Source organism: Lissotriton helveticus, chromosome 8 (assembly GCF_964261635.1).
Source record: "Lissotriton helveticus chromosome 8, aLisHel1.1, whole genome shotgun sequence".
NCBI lineage: Eukaryota > Metazoa > Chordata > Amphibia > Caudata > Salamandridae > Lissotriton > Lissotriton helveticus.
The window spans coordinates 484,423,196-484,447,915 of NC_136069.1; the positions used below are offsets into that span (position 1 = coordinate 484,423,196).

The 24,720-nt window shown below is 42.9% G+C and overlaps 1 protein-coding gene across 1 annotated transcript in view; it reads left to right on the forward strand.

The window, feature by feature from the left end:
* Positions 1-24,720, forward strand: part of SUGT1 (SGT1 assembly cochaperone of MIS12 kinetochore complex) — a 289,493-nt gene that overhangs the window by 36,879 nt on the left and 227,894 nt on the right. The window lies entirely within an intron of this gene.

Genomic DNA, 24,720 nt, shown 5'->3' on the forward strand with positions numbered 1-24,720 from the left:
TCGCTTCTTCTCTTCCCTTCTGCCTCCTCCCCTCATCTGACACTACTCTTCCTACCTCCGTGCACGTGACAGCGCAGCCCCATCTTCTTTTCCAGCCGGACCCTCCTTTCTCACCTCGTCTTCGTCTGTTTCCTCCGCCCCTCAATCAACTCTCTCGAGCTCTGAAGCGGACACTCCCCCGTCACCCTCATCCTCCTCTGCCCGTCTTCACATTACTTTTAAATTCCACGTCCCCTCTCTCTAGCTCACTCTCATCTCTTCTCTGGAGCAATCACCTCCTTCCTATCTTTGTCATAATCAGGTTTTTTTGGGGGGGAGGGGGCAAAATAAACGGCACCAGAAATGCATGAATACAGGAGGCGGAAAGAAGCCAAAGGCAGGGGCTTACATAAGTGTCAAAGGGCGTGTGTCATGTGGCCGTTCAGCCCGGTCCTGCCTTTATACCAACGGCAACGGCAGGCATTCTCGGGCGCGGATTTTTGGGGATTATTTACTAGCCCTCGGCATCAGGCTTCCAAGGAATCCGCGCCCCCGCATCAGACTTCAAAGGAATGCGCTCCCCTGCCACAGCAATGCCGAGAGCTTGTTTTTTGTAGTAAAAGCTTGTCTTTTCCCATTTTTACTTTTCCAACTGCTCCACGTGTCCTCAGAAATACTCGCCAACACCCTGAAACCAAAAAGTTGCTCGACATTTCAAGTTTAAAACGTATTATAATGGCGTCCCTAGGAATAGCGTCACATAACTGGTGGCCTTCTGATGACCTAAAAATAAATCGCATTATGTGATAAGCGTCCCGAATCTGGGAGCAAGACCATGCGGTTTCTGGGCCAAATGCCACTGTAAAATTTAATGACCATGATAAAATGAGCGACCCGTGGGTCCAGTGACCTCTGCTGTGCTGTAATGTCTGTCTGTAACTTCGGCAGCAAGACATTCTTGTCCGAACACTGCGCTGCTTTGTTAGCACTTCTCTTCCTGCTCGGGGTGCCCATTTCACCTTTAACAGATTAATAAACTCTGCGGCTTTCACAAACTATAGTGCTTACTACTCTTATTCGGGGTGCTGAAGCTCTTTTTCCACACAGATAACACGCTACACTTTGTGGGTGTGTGATTGGAAGTGAGTTGTCTTGTTTTAAATCCCAGTCCACCAGTGATGGCCCCCACTGTGACATGGCGCCCAGCAGCCTCGGGTTTTACATGAGTGACGCTCTTCCCCTCAGACTGACAGCTGGCCAGTTACAGAGGCCCGCGGCGGAGGAGAGGCCACATCAGTTCACACCTGGCTCAATGGGTTGACAAAACACAGAAAACATATTGAATTAACAGCTCATGTCCTAATATTATGCCTGAATACCAGGATTTTTTTTTTTTTTTAGCTTAAGCAATACCACACTCTAACGAACAGCATTCCTCGGCTCCGTTTTCCAGCCGCTTTACCTTCGCGAGTTTTAAGCTGTGAGCTATTACCGAACCGATGCATTTAGAATTAGTTCTGGGGCTGTGAAAACTAAGAATGGATTCCTAGTTTAGTGGTGTAGCCTTGAGCGGTACACGTCAGTGGAAGTGTAGCTAAATTCACGCATAACTTGTAAACAAGTTGTTCACTTAGCAGAACTTTGGCACATCCTTGGACATTAGCTGAAGACCCAGGGCTCACTCGAAGGCTACCTCTGGAAACAGTTATAAATATATGGTTACATTGGGAGGTGCAACATTTTTGCAAATTGAAGAAAAGTACTGTCAAGAAAACATTGCTGTTGACCTTTTAGAGTCAATAGCGCAACAACACTGAGGGAAAGAAGAAAATCAGGTAAAATCCCTTGAGATGGCAATCTGACAAAAAACACACAGACGAGAACCCAGAAAATGTTGGAATGGCCAATTAAGCTGTTAGGCTATGAGCTGTGCCAGGAAACAGCAGCATATTGTTCTTCTTTTAAGCATACATAAAGTGCTTTATTTACGTTTTATTCCATGTTGTTCAATTAAAATGGCACAACACTGTGCCCACCTCGCGTGGCATTATAAAAGAAATGGCTTTCAGTCTCAACGCCAGCATCCGATACAAAAAGAGACAATACCTATTTGGTGCTAGCCTTGTATTGATGGTAAATACCAGGATGCTGGAGAGCGGAATTAAAGCAAGCACATGGCTAGACACAATCTCATTCCAGAATTGAGAACGACAAGCGCCCAGACACAGAACCACAAGTGTTCACCCTGATGTTGCTTCATCAAACAGTGGGTGGTTTGCAGTGACTTTGACACATCTGCTTCATACATTCAGGATTAATGGAAAACAGTCACTGCACATTGGTTCCTCAAAAGGTGCCGCTGAATTGACATTAAATAGTTACAGCCCGAAGTCGAACAGAAAGGATTAAAATAGAGCCCAGGCGAAACTCCAAGTACGCCGGTGTCTATCGCCCTCACTCTATCTCTCTATCGCCCTCACTCTATCTCTCTATCGCCCTCACTCTATCTCTCTATCGCCCTCACTCTATCTCTCTATCGCCCTCACTCTATCTCTCTATCGCCCTCACTCTATCGCCCTCACTCTATCTCTCTATCGCCCTCACTCTATCTCTCTATCGCCCTCACTCTATCTCTCTATCGCCCTCACTCTATCTCTCTATCGCCCTCACTCTATCTCTCTATCGCCCTCACTCTATCTCTCTATCGCCCTCACTCTATCTCTCTATCGCCCTCACTCTATCTCTCTATCGCCCTCACTCTATCTCTCTATCGCCCTCACTCTATCTCTCTATCGCCCTCCCTCTCTCTATCGCCCTCACTCTATCTCTCTATCGCCCTCCCTCTCTCTATCGCCCTCCCTCTATCTATCTATCGCCCTCCCTCTATCTATCTATGGCATCACTCAGCACCACCACAGCATCACTCAGGGGCACCACAACATCACTATGCGCTGCCACAGCATCACTCGTCTCCACCACAACATCACTCAGCGCCACCACAGCATCAATCTGTGCAACCATTCAACAACAACTGGTTCAAATATGCTCTCTCAATGTTTCAAGCTTTATTACAAATGTCCCTAAAAGATGTTAATATTTCACTTCTGTTCTTGGATTTTCGTCACAATAAAATACACTGAACATAATCTTCACAAAAGTTATTTACAAAAGTTTAAGCTATTGCCATTATAAATGACAATAACTTTTATTTAAGTATTAATTATTAAAAAAATTAAAAGCCATTGGTATTTGTAATATCAATACATGAGTCACGTAAATACAACACATATTGCATTACAAATGCTATAGGTGTCACATTTGCGAAAGTTAAAACTATTGGCATTGTAAATAAATGACAAAGCTATTAATTTCGCTATTTTCAAAACCAACACATAAATAAAACATTTGTCAATTAAAATACCAATAGCTCAAACTTTCCTAATACGAGACCTATTGCTTTGCAAATGCTTGATACTAACTACTGGCCAGCAACATCAACTTGTGATATTTCCTTTCTACACTCCTCATATTTTTTTTTCCGATGTGAAGTTAAGGTCTTTATTCACATATTAGGATAGGTTCAAGAAGCATCAGGTTCAGCTGCAAGTTACAAGAATACATCTACAGGATACCCCACCAGGAGTACTGCTCAGCCTCTGATCTCAGTTGGTTTAGCAGTCATACCAGCAGTCCAAGTGACCACCAACACTGAGAGTGGCATAGCAACATTCCATGAAGCATCGTACAGCTTATGGAGCAGGGACATATAGAACAAATGCAAAGCAAGATACAGCAAACTCCTCAACTAATAATTGAAGACCCAGCAGACCAGCTCACCCTTCACCACCAACTAGCTGGAATAGAGGAAACCAAACCAAAAATAATGAAGCCAGTCCAGCCAAAGCCAGTGTTTATTGCTACCCTCCTCTCAGTTGGGATCCTCGGCAACCATTACTGTGGATTGGCAAGTTTAAATGTAGATGGCAATAAATGTCACTTATTCAATAATTTACAATCCCTCAGTCCTCTGTTACCTCAATTTTATGGCACGGACACGGAGGCCATATTATGCAAATCTCCTTTATTACCACAGCTCAGTAGCAACAATAGAATGTAGAACATCAATGAACATTCTGAGTAAGAATAAAGTCCCATAGAAACCATCTCTCATCCTTCTTTGTTGCTGCTGCTCAGAAAGATAAGTACTCTCTCAGACATCTCCAGACTTATTTCTCTATTTGATGCCTATTTGTGGGTAATGTCTTGCTCCCTGGGTGGCAACTGTGTTCTACTGTGGGAACTCTCTTCCCCCTTTTGAATAGTATTGAATAATGTTAGTTTCAACTATTACCCCCTTTTTTCCTAGAATGCCTGTGTATTCATAATCTTTGCCTATCTAATTCCTGATGCTCCATGCTTCTTCACACTTGCGTTAGTGAAAAAACTGTCTCCGGACCTATTTCGGACCGGACTAGAAACCGTGTTTACTTTCAAATAGTCAGCGCGAGATCTGACCTCCGCTCGCTCCTCGCCCTTCACCTCTCCGGTCTCCGGTCACCCGCTAATACCGCGTAGTCGCGTACACACTGCACTCGAACCGCGTCCCGTTTTTTACCGCTTTGGGCACTTCCTCCGACATCGCGATGCGGTGGAGGAAAGATTAGAGAAATTGCACTAAGGAACGGCCGACGCACGTCACCTACGTGCGTCGCGGGCATTTTGGACCTTTGGGATGCCCCCATTACAACGTATTAGACGGCCATTTTTTATAAAATGGGATCCTTCGCTGTATTGCCACCTCCTCGACCCAAATGACAGTTACACCGATTCCCTCACCGGACATGGCGTTTTAAACAGCGTTTTGCTCGTATCCCCTCAGCAACTCTCTATTCTTTGATAACAAATCCTTTTCTCATCACCAATATCGATCTTGATCACAACTACATCCTTATAATGTCAGAACCTATTTCTAACATGGAGGGTCAATTAGAAAGGATGGTTAATAAGGCCTTTGAGAAGGTCCTTGTCTCCATTGATGAAAACATCAATAAAAGGTTTGAAGCCTTGACATCCCCACGCCCATCCACTAGCGGAAATCAATCAAGAGCTAATAAGGCTCCCAAGAAACGGGCAACTGGAGGATCAGAACACAAAGGTTCAAAAAAACCTAAGATTACCTCCGCCCCTTCACGCCCTCGGGGTGGTGACAACAATGGTGCCTCGGGCACCCCATTCGGGCAAATTGAAGGCCCAGAGCCCCCTACCAATATTGATTCCGAAGAAAATTCAGATCAAGAAATAGACCTATCTTACTCGTCTGAATTTAACACCGATGAGGATGAGGCACATAACAGGGGAACAGGGAGCTCTGATGGGACATCTAAGGTCCTAGATAAAAAGTTAGCCCTACTAGACCCCTTTGGAGACCCTATGTTCGACCCACTCCTAATTAAACACCCTCTATCCCCCGAATGGGCTCCCTCCCAACACGTAGGAGAATACCTCTCATTCTGGCTACGAAAGGAGATCCCACAGGAGGTCAGGACAAGACTTAGGTCCGAATGTCCCAGACCTTCCCTACCTAACAAAATTACATCTACACCTGAACTTGACCCTAAAGTGGTAGCGTTCATCTCAAAGACGGCTCGAGATCCTAGAAAGGGACTAGATAAAGGCCTTAGGTCCTGCCAAGACTGCCTACTTGACTCGATTGGGCCAATAACAAAAATATTTGAGATGGCGGAAACAGCATACTTAGAGGACCGACAGGTCGACCCTAAAGAATTAAGAGAGTGGGTCCAGAGGGCTATATGTCTAATTGGTAATGCCAATACTGCTCTATCTATTGAAAGAAAGAAAAGGATCTTATTCAAGATCGACCCCAAACTAATAGAGTTGGCAAAAAACGACGGGGGGGCAAAATACTCAAGGCTTCCTCTTTGGAGAGGAATTCATTAAAGACATGGCAAGGTATGTCGGAGCGTTTAGCTCAATACAAAAGTCCCAAAAAGATATTAAAAGAGTCTTCCAAGATCGTGTTTTTACTCGGGCCGGGAGAATGCGGGGTCGCTTTCCCGGCCGAGGAAATTCCAATTCAAGACCCTTCATGTCTCGTGGAGGAGGCAGGTTTAACACCAACAACTCCGGCAACTTTGGACAATTCTATCCCCAAAGACCAAGATCTCGTGGCAGAAACTTCAGAGGCGAGAGAAGACAACGTTCCTTCCCTACAGGTAAGAACCTTGTCAGACCCTTCAGATATCCCTCCAAAGGTGGGAGGGAGACTACTCCAGTTTGCTGGGAACTGGAACCTAGTGACCAAAGACCCCTGGGTACTCAATACCGTAAAGGGTTACAAAATAGATTTTATAGACATTCCCTTTCAGATAAGGACACCAAGAGAGATCACCTTATCTGCCAAGGACAAGATGTTAGTTTCTCAAGAAGTCCAAGAACTCTTGAAAAAAGGCGCAATAATAGAGACCTTTTCTGTGGGTTTCCTAAGCAATATCTTCCTGGTGGAAAAGAAAAACAAAGAACAAAGACCTGTGATAAATTTGAAAGAGCTAAACTAATGGGTGGTTTATCATCATTTCAAAATGGAGGGAATCCACCTCCTAAGAGATGTTCTAAGGAAAGGAGACTGGTTAACGAGACTCGACCTAAAGGATGCATACCTGACAATTCCTATCTGGAAACCCCATCAGAGGTTTCTCCAGTTTACATGGGAAGGCCATCTGTATCAGTTTTGCAGCCTCCCTTTCGGCCTCTCCTCCTCCCCCTGGTGCTTCACCAAGGTACTTCGACCCATCGCGACTTGGTTGAGACAAAGGGGAGTGAGGATGATTATTTACCTAGACGATATCCTCTTAATGGCCCAATCAAAAAAGACTGTCTCACTCCATACGGATCTTTCAATACGCCTCTTACAACACCTGGGTTTTGTTATAAATCTAAAAAAGTCATGTATAATTCCTTCTCAACAAACCCAATTCCTAGGCTTTCTAGTAGACACTGTGAAAACAGAACTCCGTTTCCGAGCGACAAAGTGAGGAAAGTGAGGAAAGAATTGAGGAAAACACTTCGTATGAAAGTCTTTCCCCTAAGGTACCTAGCGAAAATCCTGGGCCTTCTTTCCTCCACGATTCAAGCAATATTTCCAGGACCCCTTCACTATCGGGCATTACAAAGACTCAAGTCAAGACACTTGAGATCCAACGGATCGTACTCCCAACTAATCTCCCTAGACCAAGAATCCAAAACAGAACTCCTTTGGTGGCTCAGAAATCTAGAGGCATGGAATGGAAGAGCCATTTTCGGAGAACTACCAGATTTAATAATAGAATCAGATGCGAGTTTAGAAGGTTGGGGTGCTAGATGTGGAAACTCGTCAACAGGGGGCCGTTGGACCCAACAAGAAAAAGAATTACATATCAACTGCTTAGAGTTACTAGCAGGTTCATTTGCGGTTCGTTGTTTCACTCAAGACTCAATTAAATGTTGCGTAACTCTACGAATGGACAATGTGTCAGCAGTTCGCTATGTCAGCAAACTGGGCGGTCCCCATTCCAAAGATCTGACAGACTTAGCGAAGGGCCTATGGTACTACTGTTTGAACAAAGGTATTTCAGTTGTGGCGGAACATATTCCCGGACTGAAGAACGAAGTTGCAGATTGGTACTCCAGGAATTTCAGGGACTCCAGCAATTGGAGACTGAACAGAGATGTATTCCTATCCATCCAATCGATTTGGGGCCCATTCACAACAGATCTATTTGCAGACCGTATAAACACCCATCTGAAAGACTTCTTCAGTTGGAGACCAGACCCTCAGGCCTCGAAAGTAGATGCCTTTTTACAAGACTGGACAAACCTAGCACCTTATGCTTTTCCTCCCTTTTCAATGCTCCCTCGACTTCTCCTCCATGCCCGAAGTTACAGTCAGAGCATGGTCGTGATAGCCCCTCTTTGGAGATCCTAAGCGTGGTTTCCAATTATTCTGGAAATGAGCATAGATTTCCCAATTTTAATTCCTTCTTTCAAGGAAATACTTCTAGATCCAGAGGGTCATACACCCCCCCTTGTAGAGCAGGGCCTTCTAACTCTAACGGCATGGAAGATTTCAGGAGACAATGGAGAGTCCCTGGACTTTCGTCAAATGCTTTCAGACTCATTTCTGAGTCATGGGCACCTGGAACAAGAAAAGCATATAGACTGGCATGGAACAAATGGGTTCGCTGGTGCATTCAACGATGTTACGATCCCGTTTCAACTGATCTAGTCAATGTTATCAATTATCTTTCAGATCTCTTTACTTCAGGTCTGTCTTACAGAACTGTTAATGTTTATAGATCGGCGATCTCAGCCGGTCATTCCCTAATTAATGGATTATCTATTGGTCAAAATCTTCTAACTAAAAAGATGATGAGAAGCATGAGGGTTCTTAACCCTCCTGGCCCAAAATATACCACACTTTGGGATGTTACTCTTGTTCTTAGGACTTTGTCTTCATGGGGAGATAATACTTCTCTTTCACTTAAACGCATCTCTTTTAAAATTACTGTTTTATTATGTCTGGTATCTTTTCGAAGAACTTCGGACGTTAAAGCTTTAGACATTTCAAGCATGGCTTTTCAACCTGAAGGAGTTTGCTTTTACCTAAAGAAAAGAACTAAGACTCTGTCCTCTACTATTTTCTATCCATTTCTCTCTACGAATGATACTCTGCGTGGTTAATTGTTTAAAAGAATATGAAAAAAGAACGAAACATTTAAGAATGAATGAATCACAACTCTTAATTTCTTATAGATCTCCTCATAAAGGGGTCTCTTCCCCAACTCTTGCTCGATGGGTTAAGAATGTTATGCATGAAAGTGGTATTGATATATCCATCTTTGGTGCTCATTCATTAAGAGGCGCCTCAGCCTCAAAAGCTTTCTGTTTAGGAGGAGGATTACAAGACATCCTTAGAGCTGCAGATTGGTCAAATGATAGTATGTTTAGAGCATGTTATTTCTAACCAATACCTAATGTGATTGACAATGTTCTTAATGCACTTTAAACTTGCATAATATGGCCTCCGTGTCGTGCCATAAAATTTAGATTTTTCACAGCCTGCTGGGCAGAAAATCTGGATTTTATTAAGGACACGGAGGCTAATATTATCCCACCTCTTTATTATACCCTCCCATTTAGAATAATTTCATGATGTTTACTTTTTCTTTCAGAATAACGTGATTCTGGATTTTAACTGTGGAATTTGGATCTTCAAGTTTTTGGATCCTCAAGTTTATCTCACGTTGATCTTTCTTCGCAGTTTTTGAACAAAGAAGGATGAGAGATGGTTTCTATGGGACTTTATTCTTACTCAGAATGTTCATTGATGTTCTACATTCTATTGTTGCTACTGAGCTGTGGTAATAAAGGAGATTTGCATAATATTAGTCTCCGTGTCCTTAATAAAATCCAGATTTTCTGCCCAGCAGGCTGTGAAAAATCTAAATTCTCCAATACTGTTAGCCATCAACCTTCACCAAGTTACTCCATATAACCAGGGCTTAAAGTCGATAAAAAGGTGTGCAGTGTTACTAAAGTGAAAATGCCATAGAGTGCAAAACAGATAAACATTTATTAGAGGTGTTATCTTTGTAACTAAGAGCATGGTTTAATACATGCGGACTAGTATACAGTACTTGACAAGCTACTAAATGAAACAATTTTACAGAATGAATAACCAAAATCAGCTGGCATCAGGATATTTGTGTACCTCATTATTCACTTTAATTATTCCTCAGACTTTCGTCCTTTTGTGTCAATTAATAAGTCTTAAAATTGTAAACTTTAATACATAAACATATTGAAAAACAAAGCATTGCATTTTCAGGCTTCTTTTGCTCTTTACTTGAGTAAGTTATTGCGAGTCAAGAAATGGTGATAGATAAAATTACATCATTATGGGGAGCATAAACATTATGCTCCACTCCCAGACGCAACAGCATTACAGGATATTTATCCACAGTTTTTTCTTTTCAGTTCATCAATTTTAATCCATATTTTCACTTAATATTCGCGCTTCTTCATATTATCCACATCATATCCCATTTGCCTTTTAGGAAGCTTTACATATTTTCACGTGTCCATCCAGACGTTCGTCAAAAAATACGCTCCAAGTGCAACCAAAAGTTCCGAGCAGCATAATTTTATTAAAAGCCCAATGCATTTCGGGCTGCGTCACCAGCCCTTTGTCAGGGGTCGCTACAAAGTAACCAATGAAAAAGACTATCAGTAATGGATACTACATCAAATACATGTCATCATTCATTTAGTGCGCATTTAACATACAATTGAAATAACAGTGCAAACCAATGAGTTAAAAACCAGTATAAAAATTATGTAAGTTAACTTCTTCTCTACACACCAGTTCTTTACATTATTTAACTAATCCCTGCTAACAACCAAATTACGCTAGCTTCTCTTTAAACATGCCTTTGCTCGATCACGTTTTTATCTTTAAACTCTCACCACCCTCCCAGGTGACATCATCGTTTAGCAAAATCGTTACACGTTCACAAGCGTTATGCAAGATACCCGTGCTCTCAGCCTTCTCAATAACTGAAAAGATCTGCCTCGTTATACAAACTAACAGGTGTTCAGAAACGCTCCTATTTAACCTTTGCAGTTCTATTTTTATCGTACCTGCTCATGATGTTTTCTGTGTGCCGCGCGGCTACCGCCATCAACGGCCGAAGTGTTCTTGTGTGTCGAGGCCCTTTCTATCTACCCTCGTTTTAAAACTAGCGTGCTCCGCCCCCTGGTGCGTCCTGCTTACTCCTCTCAAACTTGCCTCTGCACTACAACTCCCAACATTCAATTGTAAATACTGTGACATTCAGCATTTCGCAATTTTCTGATGTTGTGTCTTAAAAATATTTTAACATGCAATATTATCAACGCTATAACGTTGTTCGGAACTCAAAATGTGGAGTATGTTACTTAGTTCATTATATAATCATTCATTTGTCCAGGGTGCAAGATCCAACGGGGGGCATTCTACATCAGTAACAAAAGTGGGTGGTCTGCACACCGATATTCCAAATTTAATCAGTGTTTTTTCACATCGTGCTTTTTAGCGTGCAGCCTAGGTAGTGCTTGCCCTAATGCACTCGTTTAAAATACATCATTATGGGGAGCATAAACATTATGCTCCACTCCCAGACGCAACAGCATTACAGGATATTTATCCACAGTTTTTTCTTTTCAATTCATCAATTTTAATCCATATTTATCCATATTTTCACTTAATATTCGCGCTTCTTCATATTTTCCACATCATATCCCATTTGCCTTTTAGGAAGCTTTACATATTTTCAAGTGTCCATCCAGACGTTCGTCAAAAAATACGCTCCAAGTGCAACCAAAAGTTCCGAGCAGCATAATTTTATTAAAAGCCCAATGCATTTCGGGCTGCGTCACCAGCCCTTCGTCAGGGGTCGCTACAAAGTAACCAATGAAAAAGACCTGTTTAAAGAGAAGCTAGCGTAATTTGGTTGTTAGCAGGGATTAGTTAAATAATGTAAAGAACTGGTGTGTAGAGAAGAAGTTAACTTACATAATTTTTATACTGGTTTTTAACTCATTGGTTTGCACTGTTATTTCAATTGTATGTTAAATGCGCACTAAATGAATGATGACATGTATTTGATGTAGTATCCATTACTGATAGTCTTTTTCATTGGTTACTTTGTAGCGACCCCTGACGAAGGGCTGGTGACGCAGCCCGAAATGCATTGGGCTTTTAATAAAATTATGCTGCTCGGAACTTTTGGTTGCACTTGGAGCGTATTTTTTGACGAACGTCTGGATGGACACGTGAAAATATGTAAAGCTTCCTAAAAGGCAAATGGGATATGATGTGGAAAATATGAAGAAGCGCGAATATTAAGTGAAAATATGGATAAATATGGATTAAAATTGATGAACTGAAAAGAAAAAACTGTGGATAAATATCCTGTAATGCTGTTGCGTCTGGGAGTGGAGCATAATGTTTATGCTCCCCATAATGATGTATTTTAAACGAGTGCATTAGGGCAAGCACTACCTAGGCTGCACGCTAAAAAGCACGATGTGAAAAAACACTGATTAAATTTGGAATATCGGTGTGCAGACCACCCACTTTTGTTACTGAGATAGATAAAATTAACCGTTTTGGACTGTGGAGACTTCTAACATAGGTGAAGGTTGAAGCTGCTTCAATATGCTTCTTTACATCTACAATCCAACCTTCTTATTCTTTCTTCTGCCGATTAGTACATGATATGGCTATTGATATAGAATCCTTGTCCTGAGTGATAATAGATCTAGGAACGGGTGGGAATTCTAACAGAGTACTCTAAGACTTGCCCAATATATATTCCCCTTTCCATTATGACTGAGAATTTGTGTCCTTGGCTGTACATTGTTGAGTACACAAAAGGATCTAACCAACCAATATTCCACCATGTGCTGCCTTTGGTTTCTGCATTAGAAGGCTGTTTCTGGTTTAACATTGTAGATCGACCTGTTGAACTTTTGCCCAGTTTTCTTTTTTAGCATGGCTTTAATAATTAGTCGAACACTCAATCCAGCAGTGGGACAAAATGCTTGATTAAACAGACAACGAATCAGTTTCTTAAAACATCAGTTTTTTCTTTTATATGTTGCAGTACATAACCGAACAGTGCGTCAGTTAACACTGTGGTAGTTCTATAAAAGCCTAATTAAAACTATTGCAGACTATTTATTGTGCAGAAAGTCTATATTTAATGTAGTGCAATTCTGGAAAGAAAAACAGACCTATCTTAAATAATCATTTAAAATGGGATTAAATGTTAAGCGTTGTGAAATATAAAGTCAGACTCCGTTTAAATACCACTTGTCAATGACATACCAAACACTTGCTTCACTCCTATATGAGTTTTAAACATAGGCTTTCACGTAATGTTCATTGTTTGAAGAAGCCTAATGATTCATTCAAAATTTACAGTGGTTGTGCACACAACTGATGTGTGTCTGCCTTGAGGCTATTTTTATCAACAAGCCGGCTTTGTTCGTTAGTTCCCTTGCGTGCTAACTTTAAGGGCTCGATCTGTATTGCTCACACAGTATGTTTTTATTGACATAAACTGGATAAATCAAGGCATAAAGTAGAAGGCCTGGCAGAGAACCATATAAATAATTTTTTTTAAATCATTGCTATTGCATTGTGCTAGTTGGGCCAGGTCATCCTAAATCCGTGCGTTTAACACCCACCTACTGTGCCCTTCACAGCTAGGCTCAGATGCCTCACTCTCAAACAACTAAGAAAATAATTAACTTCAGATCCTCACCCACTTCTCGCTTCAGACAGGTTCTGGCCGCCATGAAGTTTCATTTAACCACAAATTCATGCTTCCTAACTGTCCACACTCTACAAGGCCTTGCAAGCCTGTTTAAATAAGCTAGCATCTCATAAAAGAAGCAGGCACCCTAGCCAGACTTGCCGTGCACAGCACGTCTGCTGTAGGCCCAAAACTCGGCTGACACTGCTAATCCAAATTCCTCTTCATCAGTTAATTCAGCTACTCGGTATGCAACCCTCTATTAGACCTCTGATCCTTACGCCTACCGAGGCCATAAACAGACTTTCTCTAAAGCACATGCCTACAGTTTGTCCCAGGCTGCAGCCTTCACACAAGGACATCTGGTCAGTAGTAAACCACGCCTTAGCCAACCCATCTAATCCACAGCAACCCAATAGTCACAAACAGAACACCATCAGTAAACACCATCCGTGAGCTGATGCAGCACCCTTAGCTAGTAAAAGACCTTAGGCAACAGGCTCATTACTTCTTTAAAATCAAAACAATTTTTCAGTTCTCACAATAGCAATGAGCACTCACTGGGAAATAGGGAAATTACATTTGTTTAATTCTTTTTCTGACTCTCTATGAATCTGATGATAACTAGTGCCAGGAAAGAAAGTACCAGGTGAAAAAGTTCATGTTATGTTATGTTATATGGTTTTATATAGCGCTCAGCTGCCCCAGCTAAGGTGCGTCCCGGCGCTGTCACTGACAAGAAGGGCAGACTGCCCACAAACATGAAGCACAGCAAAACTCATTGTGACTACTGATTGGCACTTAATTTGCAGGACAAAGATGGGTCTTGATGGCCTTTCTAAAGGTCATCAGATCTTCTAAGCCACGGATCTGGTTCGGCAAAGCGTTCCAAAGTTTAGCAGCAAGATAGTGGAATGATCGACTACCCATCCGGGAGCGTTTGACCCGCGGAACCACTACCAATTGCTGCCCCACGGAGCGCAGTGCTCGCAGAGGAACATACGGGGTCAATAGCGTACCGAGCCTCGGTGGAGTGGCAAGCTTTAAGATCTTAAAGGAAAGACACAGAACTTTAAATTGGATATGCTCTGCCACATGGAGCCAATAACGCTTGGTAATAGTGTCAGCAATAGGATGGAAGCGTGGGAGGCCTATTAGAGTTCTCGCTGCCGCATTTTGAATACGCTGCATCCTCCTAATCTCTGCCTGGTTAGCCCCTATCAACAAGGAGCTAGGGTAATCCAGGCGGGAGAGAATCGTCGATTGCACTGTAGGAGGGTCAAAAAATTTCAGAATGGGCCTGTGACCTCGTAGGATTCCAAAACACATAGCTGCCGTTTTTTTGGTGTGGGTGCAGAAACTGAGGGAGGAATCTATCCATACCCCAAGATTTTTAACTTCCGTCTTGGGGTCAGGGATTTTACCTAGTGTATTCGGCCACCATTATTCACCTCCGAGACCGGCGTTTTTACCAACGAGCAAGACTTCTGTCTTACTCTCATTTAACTGCAAGTAATTATCGGTCACCCAATTTGCCACAGCCTTCAGACCATTCTTAAATCTGGAGGCGCTCAAAGTCGGATCATCCGCCAGGGCAACCACTAGCTGCGTGTCGTCCGCATATGAGATCATCGAAAGATCCCATTTCTTGGCGACCGCAGCAAGTGGCTGAACATAGAGATTGAACAGAGTGGGGCTCCGCGCCGAGCCCTGCGGGACTCCCTGCTCAATAGGTCGTTCCTGGGATAGAAATGGGGGGGTGGAAACCCGAAAGGAACGCCCGGATAGAAAAGATCTGAACCACTCCAAGGCCACGCCCGTAACACCAGCTTACTCCAGACGATGTAGCAGAACACCATGCGAGACCATGTCAAAGGCGGCACTCCGGTCAAGCAGGATCAGTGCCGCCGTTTGACCAGAGTCGAGAATGGTCCGCAGGTGTTCAGTCCTGGCTAGAAGCGCTGTCTCCGTGCTGTGGCCGGATCGGAACCCATGTTGAGAGGCATCCAGAGTGTTATTGGAGCGCAAAAAGCTGGTAAGAGTATTATTAACATGTGCCTCTGCTACCTTAGCCACCCAGGGGAGAAGGGAAATTGGCCTGAAGTTCTCCGGTTTAGTGGGGTCCAGTGTAGGCTTTTTGATAATAGGGGATACCCACGCCTGCTTCCACTTCGCTGGTATCACCGCCGACAGAAAGGAAGAATTAATTATCTGTCGGAGGGGAGTCAACAAAAGCGTGGACTCCTCTCTGAATTGGGGGAGTTTTAGGGGGTCAGCAGGAGAGCCAAACTTAATTTTCCCACACAATCTGTTAAACTCTTAATGGGAAATTTCAGGGATCGCTATGAGTCTGGTGGTCGGCTCAGGACTAGAAGGGATAGGCCTCCAGGGTGCTGACATGGATGGGAAGGACCTATAGATAACCCATACTTTTTCCATGAAGAAAGAGGCCAATTCTTCACAGTGTAGTTCAGAACTGGCTACAGGTGCTGAGGATTTCCTAGCACTAAGGTCTTTAAAAATTTGAAAAATGCATTTGGAAGGATTCGTGCTAAGCCTAATCTCATTGGCATAATTGGCTGCCCATGTCCTGCAAATGGCTCTATGGTAGTTTTTGAGTGCTGCCATATAGTGAACTTTAGTTACCGGGTCATAGATTTTCCTCCAGTCCCGTTCTGCTTTTTTGCACAATTTCTTCATTTTAGTCAGGGTATCGTTGTACCATGGGCTAGACTCTTGGGACCACCCCTTGAACCAGCGGGCCGGAATCAGAGAGTCCAGAGCCCGAGATATTCAGGCACAAAACCTCTCATAACCGGACTACGTTGTCAAAAGGTTCAAGGGGATCTGCTCTAAACAGAGCATAAAAATCATCTAGTTTCAATTTCCACCATGGGCGCTTGTGAACAGGTTGGTTAGTGATCTTACCTAGAGGCTCTATTAAAGGTAAAGGCAGTTCAAACAACATATGGTCTGACCAAGGAACCGGGGTGGGGGCAGCCTCTGTGGCTGATTCGATATTGGAAAAAATGGGGTCTAGCAAATGTCCCCCCCCTATGAGTGGGGTTCGTAACTAATTGATGCAGCTGAAATGCCGCTAAATCTGCAAGCAACCTGCTAATAGTCTTATCTTGAAAAAGATCGAAATGAAGATTCAGGTCTCCAAAAATGCTAAAATTAGCGGTTCCTACGGCAAACGTCCCTACTGCATCCAGGAGTGCATTTCTAAAGCTACTGGCTTGACCAGGTGGCCTGTACACTAGTGCCCCTGAGAGGGTCAGATGTGGGTTTATCAAAATGCTAAAACGCGCACATTCATACCCTTCTGTCTGCTTTAGTGAAGAGGCACGAATAACGATCTTTCACAATCGCTGCGATGCCCCTGCCTCTCGTTTCTCTATTTATAGTGTATACAGAGTAACTGGGAGGCAAAGGAAGATCAAGTATCGACGTCCTGTCATCATGCAACCACGTCTCAGTAAGAAAAAAGATGTCCAGACCCTTATCCTCAATGAGGTCATGGATTTCCGCATGGTGCTTAACTAAGGATCTTGCATTCAGTTGAAGAATTATGAGTCGTTGTTGGGGGCCATAGACTCGGGTGGGGGGGGAGGAAGTGCTGTAGGTTTGGGAAGGGAAAACCTCTCACATGTACAATGAAGCGGGCCGCTAAAGGGTGTAGTGGGGTCATATTACATAGAGTACCCAAAGGGTTCAGAGGTAGGAGAGTTTCCCTTGAGTAAATGTACCCATCTGACTTACCTCGGCCAGCATTTCTGGCGAAAGGCGACGTACTGGCGCAGACGGGCTTGCCTTTGGCGCGCGCGTCCGCTGCGCGTTTGGAGAGACATCGCTATTTATACTCAGGAACCAGTTAACTTGCCCTACAAGCTAAGGCGGAAGTCTACTCGCTTCCGGTGTGTCCCGCGAGTCCGTCTTCCCTCCACAACAATCCGACCAAAGTAAAGTAAAAATAAGCGCACAGAGCTCCAAAAATACGCTAAAGCAGTCCTTCGTGAGAGCGCAGCAGCAGCGTCTCCTTGCTTTGTGAATCAAGCAGGAGAGAGAGATGGTGGTCCTTAAATGCTCAGGGAAGGAAAAAGCTAGACTGCTAACTTGCCCCACAAGCTAAGGCGCAAGTCTACTCACTTCCTGTGTGTGCAGCGAAGTCCGTCTTCCCTCCACAACAATCTGACCAAAGTCAGCGTTGGACCGGGGAAGCGGCAACAAAGTAGGTAAATTAAAAACAGAGTAAAAATAAGCGCACAGAGCTCCCAAAATACGCTAAAGCAGTCCTTCGTGAGAGCGCAGCAGCGGCGTCTCCTTGCTTTGTGAATCAAATCCATTTCTCAACACAATTTACTTTTGTAGAGTGAGCAAAATCTTCACCATAAACTAAGTGAAAATTTCACTGTTCTTATTCGCCCTAGTGCTAGAGCCTCTGGGACCCTGGATAAGGAGAGACCCGGTCATTCGTGGACTAGGGTGGACAGAGGGCTGGGAAGACGGCATATCCCTATATGCAGGTGATGTGCTGCTATAATTTGCATCCCCCAGGCGCTCACTTAACAGGCTCCTAGACATTTGTGAGGTATATGGTAAATTCTCCGGATACACTATCGATGGGACTAAATCGATTCTATGTCTTACACAGTTCCCCACCATGGCTACTGACTGGATGTAAGGTGCAAATCGTAGAAGGAAGCTTTTAATACCTGGGTATCTACATTACACCACTACCTGGGTAATTTATAGAAAAAACTCTCCATGCTCCCTTGAGAAGGCTACGCCGAGATACAAAACATTGGCAATCCCTACCCTTGACGCTGCTCGGAAGAGCCGCACTTTTCAAGATGATGGCGCTCCCCATATTCCTCTAAGTCTTGCAAAATACCCCATTCCCGGTCGCCTTAACATACTTCAAAGCGATTGAAGCAGAAGTAAGTAACCTTCTTTGGGATGGGAAACCAACCTGCATAGCCATGCAGAAATTGGTAAAGGGATGGTATGATGGCGGAATTGCCCTCCCGAATACACAAACATACTACTGGGCCTCCTAGCTGATCGTGCTCCATCAGTAGCTTCACGCCCCCCCCAAACGGAACCGGCATTCCATTCGGACAGATGCAACCTGGGAGTGAGAGGAGAAATGAGAGCACTCTATATTAAAACCCGAAAGACAGCTCTTATGGGACCAGCTGCACACACAGTTCAAATCTGGCACATAGCACTCAAAAAACTAGGATGGGATGGCATCATAACACAAATGACTCCGCTTTGGGACCCCCAAAGATTAGGCATAGTCAGTACCAGCCAAGGCTTTAAACAATGGGACTCCATAGGAATCTCAAAATTGGGAGATCTCTGGAGTAAGGAGAGGTCGTTGCCTTTACTCCACTCCATGATCAGTACAAGATGGCGCCCACGGAAATATTTAGATATACTCAGATCAGAAATGCACTCATGGCAGCCATTCCATCAGGTACTATACTCCCAGAGGCATCCCTATTAGAGGATAGGCTCCTAACGTAGTATAAGGACAAGAATGCCATTTGTCTAATCTACTGTAAGATCATCAACAACTAACCGGACCCCACAAAAACTGTCCGTGAAAAATGGGAAGCAGAGGTGGCAGACCTAGACGAGACAGATTGGCAAGAGGCACTCTCATCCCCACGAGAAGTGACGATATCCTCAAAATTAAGATTAGTACAGTTGAAGATACTTCATCTAATCTACTACACAAGAGTAACCCTGCTTGAAATAGGGAAGACTGATAGCCACTTTTGCTTGAGAAAATGCGGGGCAATTGGTACCTTCTATCATACACTGTAGGAATGCCCTAAGATAGCGACATACTGGGGAACAATTATGCACACTATTACCCAAGTCGGCGGAGCTACCGTCACACAGGAGCCCAAGAGATGTCTCCTAAATATCTGGGAACCTACAGATCTCAACCACATGGCTCAAGACTGGGCAATGCTAGGTATGATGTTCGCCAAACGCAACATTGTCAAATACTGGGGAACACAAGCCACTCCGACGTACCCAGAATGGTGTGGCGATATGGATGGAGCTATGGTGGCAGAGAAGGCGACATATGTACATCGAGGGTGCCCCAAAAAGTGGGAGTGGGGAAAGTGGAACAAATTTAGAGGGAACAGCTGTACTCCACCTCTTGAGTCAGCAACGGACACCAGTTAATAAAAAAGCGGGCGGAGCCCCGTCAATCGATTTACCACAATGTCAGTGTAATAACTGTAATTTTAACGGAAGAGTCTGAATGTAGTGTGAAGCACAAATGCATGACAATCATTTGTTCTGTAACCATATCTTTACAAGTTAAGCATGTACTCAATAAAAAGAATAAAAATTTAAACAACAAAGTCAAAATTGCCTTAACAAAAAAACATAACTAAATATATCTTACGGACTCCTCTTCCTGCTCGCTGACACAACTGCTGAAACACCAGAAACAGTACCACCCAAGCCCTCCTTTTGGCAGCACTGACTGCACTGTATGCTACAGAGGATCAGTACTGCCAGACGAGGGGATGTTTTCTGGGGAGGGTACTGTGGGCAAAGAGAGTTTGAGTGAGGGTCAATGTCACAAGCATTATCAAAAATATGTATCATTCTTACACTAAATTACCTATATGAATTGCACTTATTGAGTAGCATCTCAGTTTACTCTAATCTACAGAAAGCATTTTGCATTATATATAACTATATATAGTATATATGAGGTATAGTTAACATATGCCCTACAACTAAAGATAAATCGTTAATTCAAATGTTGTACTCTTAGTTTGTGTTTCCTTCACACTTTCTTTATCCTGGGTGAGTTTCAGTCACTAATTTCTTCAGATTAAGATTTTCAAATATTGCACATATTTCATGTAATGTATTTCTGCCAAACATATTCATTCAACCACATCAAAGAGTCTTTCTTTATCTTTTATTCAGCAAATCAACTAAGCAGAAATACTGTTAGCTACATGGTTCTCTGCAAGTAGAGAAAATAGAGTGGGAAGGAGTTCCCGGTTATAGTCCCCTGGAGAATAGGATCTTTGGAGAAGAAATGATTACTAAGGTGGCCTCCCAAGCATATCACACCATAATAAATAATAAACCCAACAGGCTTACGAAATTTAAAGGGGAGAGATATAGGCCCAATGAAAATGTGGATTGGGATGCGCCCTTAATCCATCCTAAAGACGTAACTTTAAGTCCTATGAGCTTAATATAGCTGAAAATCATACACCGGACCAACTACAATTGTACAAAATGGGCAAGGCTCTGAGTACACGTTGCGTGTGGTGTGGAGATGGTGAGGATACATTCATATACACACTCTGGCAAAGCCCCCTTCTTACCAAATACTGAGACACAATTATTGAAGAAATAGAGTTTATCCTTGAAGTGGCCATCCCTGCAATGGCACAATGTATCCTATTGGGAGTTCCATGCGTCGGTGACCTCTCACAAGCTCACCTCCTTGCCATGATAATTTAGGGTTTATGCTAGCAAACAGGGACACCCCCTCCCTCCCCAAAATCCTGAAAATGTACAGTACCATGTAGTCTCCCTTCAACTCTCTTAAGTATAACCTTTGTTGTGTGATCAATCCCCATCACCTATTCACTCAAAGTTCTCTTTTGCTCTTTTGCACTCAAGATACTCCAGATTTGACAATTTCTTTGTGGCTATTTTTCTATATAATATTTCAGAGCTCGTAAAAAAATACCTGCATATTGTTTTCATCCTCCTTTAACCGCAACATCTCTCACTGAACAGCTTTCTGCTGTTGCTATTAACATGTATTTAATGTGTAAATGATTACATTATATAATATTTTACAACCTTTCTCCATGAACAAATAAATCGAAGCAAAGCTTTGTAGTGTAGTTCCTATCTTCCCAATAGGCTCTGCGCATTGGAATAGTACCTACAGCAGTAAAGGCCTAGGCCAGACGTTAACTAGGTCTACTACTGTCGATACTAGACTTAATTTTTGGGTTTGCCAGCTAAGCTCAGAGTTCGCTAGAAACTTTCTCGAATGTTCAAGGAAGGATTAACTCCCCTGATTAGACAAGAAGGGATTTAGTTTCTGACAACCATAGAACATGACAACTTTGCTCTCCCCTAATCAAGAGTCAATCTCAAGAGTCGTGTGAGCACAAGGCAATTATTTTACTCAGTCAGTACGTGCATTCTTAGTCTCATCAGAATGTAGAGAAAAGGAAGAGACGGGCGTGTTCAATAAAAGGTGTTATTTATTGATCAGTCTCTTTTCTCGTACAAGAGAAATGGATCGATATTATTGCAATACTTATTGTTAAGTAAAGTGCATACATTAGAAGCAATAGTATAAAATAATACTGTAAAAACATTGATATGGTTTCTGAGCCATATGATGTTTAAAATGATTAAAATATATTTACATACACATATACATTTGACTAAACGTACTCAACTGGTGTTTCTAAATACGCCTACCCCGTGTACCTGACCTAAGTCTAATGCGTGGGCGGGAATAGAAAGTTACAGTTTAAGTTAAGTTTGTTTTTGCCAAGTGAATAACTAAAGAATTCTCTGTGAGGGGTTATTCAGTTCTGTACCTGGAATTTAGGATGAATGAGGAATGGTATCTCTTTCTCTGCTCTCGATATTCCAGGCTGCCTGCGAGGGCTGCCCAGAAGCGCCGGTGCTGGGTCTCTCGGCTTGAGATAGCAGCGCGTCTCTCAGCGCGTCAGGAAGGCGGGGCTGTTGCCTGCGGGGTCTGCTTCTGCTCTTGGCTTCGGCAAGTATGGCTGCTCCGTCTTGTCACCACGCGTGTGTTTGCATAGGGCAAGGTCGGCAATATTTATACCTTAAAGGTGCCGGGATTGACGTAAGGATGGACATAGGTACGTCAATAAAGATGTCATACGACTTGCTCGTTAGCACATTCTTTACTAAAGTTCTCTGTGAAATCAAAACAATGGCCGCACGGTTTATCCAGGTTGTCATAGGTTTGATTTGTTATGAGAACGTCGTATGCCTTATCAGGGGCTGGAGGAATGTCGCTTGTCTAATTAGATCTCAAGCATTATGACCTAATCAGATAACACGTTCCTGTGCCGTAGTGTGACTGCGTCAGATAACGGTATCTGCATCATGGGGGTTTTCTTGCCTCATGGGCTGACTGTTAGTTAACTAGCTAGGTAGTTTAACCAGAATAGGGTCAGGAATAGGGGGATCGATTCAGAACCTATAGAAATACACGACACCCACTCCACGCTAACTATGGTCATATCTACTAATCTATGCATAGTATAACATAGTACAACATACTATAGAGTATAGTGTATACCTTACCACCCCAAAATACATAAATGCATTTTGAAATTTTCAAATATACTGAAAGATTGCAGTCATATATTGTATGCACTTAAGCTATGAATTAAATGCAAAGTAAGCACGCATTTTATGCATTATTGCTTGTTGGTATATGAGAAATACACATGAAATGGCTCTTAATATGGCTATACAGAAAGAAAAGTCGAAACCATTTCATCACATAATAAAATATTTGTGAACATACCAGCGGGCAGCTAAAGTCTATATAAAGTATCTAAAATAGAAATCTTAGTTCTCTAGGAATAGTTTCTTACTTTAAGCAGAAGATCAGTGTCCCGGGGAAAAAATATATAGAAAAATATTTTAAGGGCTTGCTGAAAAAAGTTGCTGTCCGTGAACTGGATTGTAATTGTTCATGTGACTTTATTTTTAAAGTTGAAGGCCGAATTCAGGGAACGCCGTGTGCGAGTTTACTCAAAAGTCTCTATTTCTGTTCCGGAGAGAACATCAAATCATTCAGGCTTTCGAAAAAACTGTCAACAGCTTCATGGGAAAGTTCCTCTAAGTAGGAAATAGGGGTAACCATGCATTCGTGTGCATGATTGTCTCCATTGACATTCTGATTTGCATTGCTGACAGAAGGTCGTACCTGTTCGATGCTGCTTTCATCTTGAACTTCACTACTCTTCAATCGCAGTGGTGAAGATTCCAGGAATGCCGTCATCAGAATTGGCAGCCTTTGAGGGCAGCACAGTGCGTGAACCTTGGTAGGAACCAACAGTGTATCTGCATCCACTGGCGCATCCGATTGTAGCGTCAGACAGGTGTCTAACACGCATTCTTCTCCGCATAGCAGACACCTTAGTACAGGTAAAACACACCTTTGCCACATTGGTCGAAATGATAGAAACCAAGTCATGTTTAGGTCTCTAAGCCGGGAAAGTCCCAGGATTTTTGATATCCGGTCCCGGTATCCAATGGCTAGGATCGTATCTTCCATTGTCGCGAGAGTTTGATCTGTGACATGGGTTGCCATAACGGAAAATAAGGACTAGGAATAGGATTCCTGCAATTAGTCCTAGGATCAGGGGAAGTCCGCCAAAAATCGAATGGACGAAATCTGGAAAAATACCCAGTATGGCTTTGAATGGTGTTAATGCCATCGAAAATACTGTCTTAAATACCTTTGAGACCCCAGTGGTATCAGAAATATTTAAGATTTCGCTCAGGATTTCCGCGAAATGTACGGGGGAATTAGTTGATAATAATGTATGTATCTCTGCAGTCGTCCTTGCGACTTGTAGATCATACGTTTCTTTAGATGACGTGAGCCTTGTAGGCGTCTGAAGAAGCACTGTTTTCATTCTGCTTAAAGTATCTATTCGAATAGAAGTAATTTTCAAACTGGGCCATGCCCTCGCCTCCCTGTCTGGAAAGGAGCTGGGGAATAAAGAACGTCCACAGCACTTGACCTTCGCCGTCGTAGTGACGAGATAAGGAGTCCCGGGCATAAGACTACAACATCTGCGGTCTACAATAAGAATGTAACTCCCATTATAGAGTCTTTGAAAGAATGGTTCTATTTCAGTTGCAGGTGCGCCTTGCTGGTGACATGAAAGGTTGTATGAATTCCCTTCACAGGCTCCGTGCAAACTAATTCCGTTACACAGAAGCGTGCCGCTTAGTGACATAGCACAATTGTTGCCACTAAGAAACACTTTCTGTCCTTTATTACTGACACATGCATGTGAATAGGGCAGGTTCCAAGTTGTTTTAAGGTACCCCTTTCCCAATTTCTCGTACATGCCAGCCTGTATATATTTTTGGCAGTATTGAAACCTGAAGGTTGAGATTGGAATATTTATGATTCCGTGGATTATCCATTCACTGACAGGTCGTTCTGACATTGTCATTGGTAATCTTTCTAGTTTTTCAATGCTCAAGATTGTATAATCAGCACCCTTCTGCGCCATACCGATTTGTCTATCAGTAAGGTTAAAGATTTGGAATAGTGACGTTGTGTTGATTAAACGCCAAGGCA